Genomic DNA, 10,372 nt, shown 5'->3' on the forward strand with positions numbered 1-10,372 from the left:
TGTTACATTTACCATGTCTACACAATCCTCAAGCACCATAAACATCTATCAGTACTTAATTGAAAAGAAAGAAAATGACATAGGGCTTTTCAGCAGAAATCTTAGACCCCAATGGCCATTACCTAAGGCTCAACAATCTGTCAAAGAGGAACCTCAGTTATCCAAAGAGGAATAGGTTTGGAGAAGACTACTGGTCCGATTTTAATTCCTTCCCATTATTTGCAAAGAAGGGGGAATAAAATTAACTTATTTTCAATACTCAGTGATTTAACTTATTATATCATTTCAGGCACTTAGTCAACAAGTGAGAATTGGACACAAGAGGGTCTCTTCTAACAGTAACATTTTGCTAAGTCCAGATGACCTCAAAGCTCTCACATACTGACAGTAAGTGAGCTTACTTTCTATCCACCAGTGTAGCCACACAGAATAGAAAAAAAGCAACATTCATCCAGTCCACAGTATCAATCAAAGAAAATACTCCCGTGTTTCTAGACCTATTTGTGTCAAGGGTCATGGATACAGCAGTAGATGAAGGATGATTGGTTCAGCTTTTAAAGTGAAAAGGATTCAAGATAAATGGATAAAGACTTGACTGAAGGATAGGAAGCAGCAGGCACTTGTTAAAGGACTTCTCCTGGGAGCTTCAGCAATTCTAATTGGCATCAACACCAGGAGTTTAGAAAATCAATGCAAATTGCTCACATTGTAACTAATAGACAAAAGGAATTTGTAATTACATAGAATGGTATCATTATCTTTCAAGATCCGAGAATGTCATAATATCTGAAGTAAATTTTTCATTATATACTCCGATTTGGAAGCATATTTGTCATGGAGGGGAAATATATACTTTAGCTGATCAAAAAAATCGGACAAGATGTTAGAGAATTGGACAGAAGGTAGAGAGAGAGGCTGGCTCAATACTTAATCCCCTCCCAAGTGGAATTACTACTAATGTCTTGACTGATTTTGCTTCCGGTGGCCACTGGAGCTCCAGGTCAGCATGTGGAAAATAGCAGCAATCTCCCAAAGGCACTGGTGTGACATAAGAAAGATAACTCAATGGAGGCAGGCAGTTTACTGAGTAGGTTCCTAAACTTCCTTATCGCCATTAAGACGTTGTGCTGAAGACCCTGGCTTTGCAGGAGGAGAGGAGCATTTGGCCTGATCACCTTTGCCATTTTAATAGTTCTCTTGGTTCCATTTTGATTATGCCTCTCATTTGATGAAATCCCTCCTTACTTTCCAGCTTCCAGAATCTAAATGACTCTCATTGAAGAGATCTGGCAAAGAAGGAGATAAGTTATAAACTTCAAACTTTCTGCATAATCACTTAAAGAGTTGAACTGCACGTGCATGTAACGAGAGCTGTATAACTCATCTGCTTCTACCTTAGGCCACAAACTTATCAATCACCAGTGCTGCGGATCTCTTTCTGGAGGTCCAAGACGCCGACTCCTACAAAGAAGGGATCCGTATGCTCCACGACCACTGGACTAAGTGTGTAAATGTAGGAGGGAAATACGTTGAAAAATAAATGTGCTAGTCTAAAATTGACTCCTCCTACCTTAGGCCATGAACTTATCAATCACCCCTCATATATCCTCAGTCTCCTCTATTATCCTAGAAATAAATTTTATCCATTATTTTAATTTACCACAATTCTGTGTGAAACTAGCTATGGAGAACAATGTATCTATGTAATTTCCTCCACATCCCTCCTGAAGTCCTTCACATTCTTCACAACCGCTATCAGTTGATCAAACAGGCTTCTTTTTCCTAGAGTACAGAACTCCATCATTTTTTAAAATCTTCCCTAATTGGTGCAAAGTCCAATTCCGAGTTTTAAAAAATAATAATTTTCAACTATATCCAGAGTTTCTAAATCTATCAGATTTTTGAGACCAGGATTATTTACTCTCTCTCTCTCTCACACACACACACACACACACACACACACCCACCCACACACACACACACACACAGTGCTGGAAAATCTCTGCAGGGCAGGCAGTATTTATGGAGAAGTAGTAAACATTCAATTTTTTGAGCTAAGACCCTTCATCAGGCCTGATGAAGGGTCTTAGCTCAAAACTTCGGCTGGTTACTCTTTTCCATAGATGCTGCCTGGCCTGCTGAGTTCCTCCAGAACAGTGTGCATGTTGCCTGGATTTCCAGCATCTGCATATTTTCTTGTGTTTGTGAATGTTTACAGTATCTTGGTTTAGTTTAATCAAAGTTATATACAAGTTCAATATAGCTTTTTGTTTTTTATAGCAATTATTTCCCTCTAGACATAAACCCCAGCCCTTACTTCTTTATGACCTTACTAACCTGTATTTACCTTTAGTGATTGATCTCTATATTGTACATGCCCTAGTTTTCATATCAGATTCAGACATTTATTTTTCAAGAATAATATGATTCCCCTTATTCGTTCTATCCAAAAGTATCCATCCACTCATTTGTTGATTATTTGCCTGTTCTGCCAAGTTATTGCTGCTTTTTCTTAAGTTTAAGTAAATAAAACACTCTAAAATGTCCTCTGCATAGCTACGCATTCACTACTCCTAGTTCCTATACAAGTACAGTGTTGATATTATGACTTGCTGCCTAGGGTTCTGCGGTGATAAATTTAACCTGTTCTTAAAATCTGTGAAGTCTCGTTTTACATCTCCGCCTTGCTTTCCTTCGATAACCCAGAAGTGTGGCATTGTTTGATCACCATATCCTGCTTTGTCTCATCTTCCAATCTACCCCTTTGCTGGTGTCCTGGAGTAGAACCTTGACCTTTCACCTTTGTTGTTCTATAGCGGCAAGTAATGTTCAGGATTAAAGAGGAAGCATCCAATATGTACAAGGGAATGTGAAAGAACTTTTAAAACAGCAGTAATTTGATCTTCTAAAGCACTAATACATGTGGATTTAATGCATATTTCACTCTTGCTTCCTGTAACATAAACTAGATTATGAACAGTAAATTCGCCAAAGCAATTTAGCTACAATTTACACCAAAGTATAGTTTGAATATAAATTGGGCATCAGCAATTGATTACACACCAATTTTTATATTACTTCATTTTATGTGAGGAAGCAGATATAAAGGGTGTTTGTAAGAACTTTGTCACTGAGTATCGTCTGCTAAAATTATAGAGCAGTGATTGTTCAGTGAAACAATTTTTTTAAACGGTTCAGTAATACAACTTTTTTAAACTGTTCAATAATTAAGAGTAAGTGTTCAATATATAATTTTAGCTTTCTGTGTTATGGAACAATAGGAAATCACTGTGTGGGTTATTATTGTAATTGTTATAGATTGGAGAAAGTGGGATCATTCTTCTCAGGATAGAGAAGTTGAGGGGAAATCTGACAGAGGTATGTAAAATCATGAAGGGTTTAGACAGCGTAGACAGGGCAAATGTTTCCATTGGCAGAGGCATTAGTGAAATAACCGTAAGTGACACAAAGAAAAACTTTTTTTTACATGATGAGTGGTTTGGCTCTGGAATGCACTATCAAGGGTTCAGAGGAGGTAAACTCAATCACAGCGTTCCAAAGGGATTTGAAAGAAAAAGATAATTGCAAGCCTATGGGGAGAGGGCAGGGAAGTGGGACTCACAGAGATAAGTCACAGACCTGAAGGAATCAAACTTAAAGCAATCTTAAAGGATCACCAGCTGCGATTCTGGGTGTGTGTGTGTGTGGGGGGGGGGGAGGGGGGATGTGAAAAGGAGCAGGGTGTGTTTTGTGAGAAAGGCTGCAACAAATTGAACTTGTGTAATACTAATGTTGAAACAAGCCCAGGAATTTCACAGTGACATGATCAATTAGTATGCCAATTGCTTTGTAGAGGGAATAATTTGTAAAAAGATCTTAAAGGGGAAGAGGGAAGAGAAGTACATCCTCTAGACAGCCAAGTAGTAGACAGGGAAGAGAACACTGAAATGGTTGAATCTTATATATGACAAAGACATAGACAGAGGCAATAAATGAAGTTTTTATGAAAGCAATAACAGAGGGTTGGAAGCTAGTTTGTAGGTGCCACTCATTTCTCTGACAAAATTGTGATCATGGTATTTAGAAATTTATCAATTAATATCCATTTTTCATGCACAAATCCCTTTAAACTGTTTTAACCCAGTGTAAATCATGCTAGCAATCATTTCCCAGTGAAATGGAACAACTCCACATACATTTCACATGAGTTTGCCTTATGGTTTTCTGGCATCTGATACATACTCAATGACATCACTCTATGTTCTTCCCTTCTGCTTTGTCTGAGTTATTTTGGATGTCCACACTCCTGTTCTGGTGAGCCCCTCCACCAGTTCCTTTTGTACCCACATGATAGTTATTCCTTCAGCCTAATCTACTCATTTCTCACAGAGCCATTCTCTGAGGTGCTGCTGTGATACGGTAGGGACAAAGATACACTGTGCTCTGTATCCTATTCATCTTCTCTTTCCTATATTTCTTTTTGTTCCTCCTGTTTCTCCTGCACTATGTTCCCTTCCCCTGATGGGATGGGGTGGTTGAAAGTCATGTGGTAATTCTGATGCTCAGCAAAGACAACGTAGAAGATTGTTGTGCTTATAAATTGCAACCAAAAACGCCTCAGTGCGCGATGTCAGCAGCATAGATGATAATTTGGGTGTCCCCTGTTGTGGGATGTAGGAACTGCAGTGAAATGTTGGCATCGGACATACCTGGTATACTCTAAGTTGCACGTTTTTCAGCTGGTTGCTGACCCTTTGCCCATAGCTCCGCAATCGAATGTCTTCTCTATTAGGTGCAGCTCAGCACTTGTAACATCAGTCTTGGTATACTATCAGACGGGTGACCTCCCAGTTGTTCCTCAATCTCTTTACTTAAATGTAAGTATTGAAGAGCTAGTGCCATAGCTTTTAGAGCAAATACCTCACAACACCAGTGTGACCCACGTTCAGTCCCGATCCTGGGTCTTGTCTGTGTGGAGTTTTCACGTTTTTCTTCTGACACTATGGGCTTCTTCCAAGTGCTCCAGTTTCCTCCAAAGACGGGTGGGTTGGTACGTTAGTTGAACGCTACAAAATACTCAATGTGTAAGTGAGTGGTAGAGTCTGGGGGCAGTTGATGGAAACGTGGAGAGAATAAAATGGGAGTAATGCAGTATCAGTGTGAGTGTGTGGTTGATGGTCAGCATGGGCTCAAGGAATATGGTTCCACACTTTATCTCTCTAAGGCTCTGTTGGGCAACCTATCATTTGGGAACATGGCACTTGTGTAGAAGGTAGTGAAGGCAATGTGTGTATGCGTACTTCTGCAGAAGTCAGTGGTATTCAGGTTGGTCTGCAGCATAGCTTGACATATCAGGTAAAATCGTAGCATTTCTTCCATAGAATTACTCTGTACTTTGGATATTTTCACTTCTAATTAACACCTCTTTCACGTTCAATTGAGCTCTTCTTATGGTTGTCTTGCTGGGTCTCCTTTACCACTGGTCACTCCCACCACCACCACTGTCCCCCCTGTGCACAGGTCATTCTTCCTGGCCTCTTGCTCCTGCACCAGAACTTTAATATCATGTTGTGTGATTCTAGATATTCTCTCAATCTCCCTCCAGCCACTCGTTCCTCCACAATAGCCATTGTAGATGTTGTTGTCCTGAAAGCTGCACATTTAAGAGCCGGAGTCCTTCCTGGTAAGCCCAAAGATTTAACATCTGCATGATATTTGTCATGGTCCCAATGAGAATAACACAGGTGTACTTTTTACAAGGATTATAGTGGATGTAAAACAAATCGAATATTATTATTGTGTCTTCTTGCTCAATTTCAGAATTTTTTTTTTGGCCAGGGAACTAAATAAAGTTAGTGTTTAGCATGAAATGCATTGTTGGTGCAGTGGACCAAAAAAGGATAAGGAACCAGTTTCTAGGCTTTTTATATTCTTTGTGCCATAGATCATGTCCTAAAATGCAAAATGAAATATTTCAGTAGCATAAAGAGTGTGTTCATTGGTTCCAGTCCAGAAACAACTGATTCTATCTGATTGCAGAAGCCAAAGTATCTAATTCCTGACCACCACTTGGAGTATCAGGAGCATAAGCTTTACCTTAAGAGGAGTTAGGTATGTTCCTGAAATATTAGCGTCTTCAGGACGATGGGGAATTAGCACAGGCAATGAACTGAGATTGGGGCAGATCAGTCAATGATGAACAGGCTTAAGGCACTGTTGTTCCTATTTTCATATACTTTTATATTCTTATCTATGTAAATTGGAAAGTGATAAGTGTATCAAGAGTGAATAGACAGATTAAAATTCTTCTGCAACTTGAAAACGCGTGAAGTAATTCATAAACATTATTTTTACGGTTGCTTGCTGCTGCATTATCTTGAAGCATGACATCAGTGTAGTTGGAACTGCTGCTTATCAGTGTTAAGAAGCCCTTAAACAATATGTTTACCTTAAGCCTTGCCATATCACTTGACTAACCTTGGCTTTTATTTATATTCATTTTTAATGTGTAATTTCTACAGAAATGCAGATTTGCAAAAGATAATTTTAAATACTGATACTTGCTAGATGATTAACTACTAATTAATGCATTGAGATCTGTCAGCCATCTGAGATATTGTACCATTTACTTGGAAAGTTGATTCTAGTTGTTTAAGTATGATATGTAATTTATGTTCTTCCTTGGGAGACAAAATCCTTGCTTAGACAACACTCAGTCTCTAAACAGGGAGGCAGTATAGAGATGCTGTCATTTTCAAATTCAATGGACCTATTTTGGAAGAACACAGGAGATTTCTGAAAAACGACTTATTCCACCTTTGGACTGTATTTCTTTCCAGTGCTGTTGCAGTGCAGAACTATCATTCCTACAATTAATCATCAGTACTAGTTAGAGCATAAAGTTGTCAAGTTCACCACTTGCCTGAGTGAATGCACTTCACAAAGCCCAACAGCATCTATGTCAAAGCAGTCTACTTGGTAGACATGTGTAGGCTCTTTCCAGTATCCACCCAGCAAACAGGAGTCACCTGCCACTCATTTCCAACTCATCACCTGCAGCCTATTTAAACCCAGCTCTCATTCACAGTCTTTGTTCACTCATATGAGCCAGATATCCTCCACCAGTTGCTCCTATCCTTCATAAACACAAGAAATTCTGCAAAGCACACAAAATACTGAACTCAGCAGATTAGGCAGCTTCTATGGAAATGAACAAACAGTCAGCATTTCAGACCAAAACCCTTCTTCAGGACTAGCCTTCGGTTACCCTGTCATGTTAATTTTCTGTTCTGTTTTCTCTTGTTTTATGGCTTATCATGGCTTGCTATTTTGCAGTTTATTATTAAAGTTATCACTCCACACTAAATTGTCTGCCTCTTTCTATTTGGGTCAAGCCTCCTTTACAATTCCTGACTAGGTGCCCCATGAACCATTACTATATTTATTCTCTCCATTAACAGTGTACAGTGTCTGCAGTGGTGCACACACACACTTCTCTGACAACATCTTCCAAGCACGCAACCTCTACCGCCAGTATGAACACCACCACTAATTCGTATGTTCCCAGTCAAGATTTCATCCTGTCCTGCAAGTGTGTTATTGTTCCTTCATTGTTGTTGGGTTGAAATTCTGGAACACCCATGCCACTCTTTGCTATTGTTCAGCTAGAAATTATCAAAGCTAGCCCAAAGGTTGCTAAAGCCTTAGATAATTGATTTATTCTTGTCTCATGTACCGAGGTACAGTGAAAAATTTTGTTTCGCAAGCCATTCATACACATCATTTGAAGACATGAGTAGATGAAGGAAGCACAAGTAGAATGCAGGATATAGTGTTGCAGTAAGGGTAATCAAGTCAAGTCAAGTCAAGTCAAGTCAAGTCACTTTTTATTGTCATTTCGACCATAACTGCTGGTACAGTACACAGTGAAAATGAGACAACGTTTTTTAGGACCATGGTGCTACATGAAACAATGCAAAAACTACACTGAACTACGTAAAAACATCACAAAAACTACACTAGACTACAGACCTACCCAGGACTGCATAAAGAGCACAAAACAGTGCAGGCATTACAATAAATAATACACAAGACAATAGGCACAGTAGAGGGCAGTAGGTTGGTGTCAGTCCAGGCTCTGGGTATTGAGGAGTCTGATGACCTGGGGGAAGAAACTGTTACATAGTCTAGTTGTGAGAGCCCGAATGCTTTGGTGCCTTTTGCCTGATGGCAGGAGGGAGAAGGGTTTGTATGAGGGGTGCGCGGGGTCCTTCATAACGCTGTTTGCTTTATGGATGCAGCGTGTGGTGTAAATGTCTGTAATAGCAGGAAGCGAGACCCTGATGATCTTCTCAGCTTACCTCACTATCCGCTGCAGGGTCTTGTGATCCAAGATGGTTCAATTTCTGAACCAGGCAGTGATGCAGTTGCTCAGGATCTCCCACTACAACCTCTGTAGAATGTGGTGATGATGGGGGGTGGGGGATGGACTTTTCTCAGCCTTCGCAGAAAGTAGAGATGCTGCTGGGCTTTCTTGGCTATGGAGCTGGCGTTGAGGGACCAGGTGAGATTCTCCGCCAGGTGAACACCAAGAAATTTGGTGCTCTTAACGATCTCTACAGAGGAGTTGTCGATGTTCAGCGGAGGGTGGTCGCTCCGTGTCCTCCTGAAGTCAACAACCATCTCTTTTGTTTTGTTCACATTCAGAGACAGGTTGTTGGCTCTACACCAGACCATTAGCTGCTGCACCTCCTCTCTGTATGCTGACTCATTGCTCTTGCTGATGGGACCCACCACAGTCGCGTCATCAGCGAAGTTGATGATGTGGTTCAAGCTGTGTGTTGCAGCACAGTTGTGGGACAGCAGACTGAACAGCAGTGGAATGAGCACATAGCATTGGGGGGCTTCCGTGCTCAGTGTGATGGTGTTGGAAATGCTGCTTCCAATCCGGACTGACTGCAATGCAGGTCGACAATAAAGTGCAAGGACCATGATAAGATAGATCATGAGGTCAAGATTTAATCTCTAAAGTACAAGAGTTCCATTCAGGAGTCTTAACAGTGGGATGGAAGCTGACCTTGAATCTGGTGGTTTGTGTTTTCAAATGTACATCCTCTGCCTGATGGAAGGGAGAAGAAGAAAAAGTGCTTGTGGTGGGAGGGGTCTTTGGTTATACTGTCTAATTTTCTTAGGTGCTATTAAGTGTAGACAGAATCCATTAAGGGGAGGCCAATTTGCCCAAATGTGCTCCAATGTCCTATGGTCATATTGGACTGAGGATTGTCCACAATCATCTGCAACTTCTTGTCATCTTATGCAGATCTGTTGCAATGCTGAACTGTGATCAGGACATAATGTTTTCTATGGTGCATCTACAACGTACCTTGGTCGACCTTTGCATGTTCCGTGTAAGGAATGCCTTCACCAGAACTGCAGATAATCAAAACAGTGATTCACCATCAGCTTCGCAAAGGTAACAAATGCTGACTTTTCCAGATCCCAAAAATAAATAATAAAGATCTCTCATCACTCTATCAGCTCAAACCTCATAGTATTGTTCAGTTATAGAGATTATTAAAGGCAATCCCGAGGCTACTGAAGCTTTAGATATTGCAGTAAGTTTTACTTCAAAAATAATTATTTCATTCTTCCCATAGGGTAAGCTTTCTCAAACACTCATAATAGTTTTCCTGACTGACATCCCACAACTGAAAGGCTTTTAAGCAGAGCCAAAGCAATGTCTGCTGACTTCCTATCTTTATGTTCTCTCCTGGCCTCATCATGCTCCAATGTATCTTTCATGGAGACAGGAGAAAGCAAAGACATTGTCATCATTGACATATAGATCATCCCTAAATGTAGTTGACTTACCTCTTATGGCCAAGGTCCTCCAGAACTTCATATCTTTGATTGGAGTACGGTGCTGACACAGTAGAAGCATTCCCACACAAGTCCAATGAAGAACTTCAAAAAAACAGTCTCCATAAAAGTGGGGTACGGTCTAGTGGTGCAGTCATCATGGGAGCAGTCATCGTGGGAGTGGTCCGATCAGGCTTTACTCAACAGAGCTTCGGCGAGAACAGGCGGAGGCAAGGTAAGTAGGTAAGTTCATTCATTATTTCTCATTTCTTATTCTTTACTTAACTCTTGAGAGATTAAGGGGTACATCTACAAGGCCAGTGTTCTGCTCTGTGATGTGGAAGTTCAGGGATACTACAAGTCTAACCAGTGGCTACATCTGCACCAGGTGCATTGAGATGCAGCTCCTTGGAGGCCATGTTAAGGAACTGGAGCTGCAGCTCAAAGACCTTCGGCTTGTGCAAAGTAAATTGTGGATGTAAATGCAACTGGATGAGAGTTCATTTTCGGCAGA

The sequence above is a fragment of the Mobula hypostoma genome, chromosome 13 (assembly GCF_963921235.1).
Source record: "Mobula hypostoma chromosome 13, sMobHyp1.1, whole genome shotgun sequence".
Lineage (NCBI taxonomy): Eukaryota > Metazoa > Chordata > Chondrichthyes > Myliobatiformes > Myliobatidae > Mobula > Mobula hypostoma.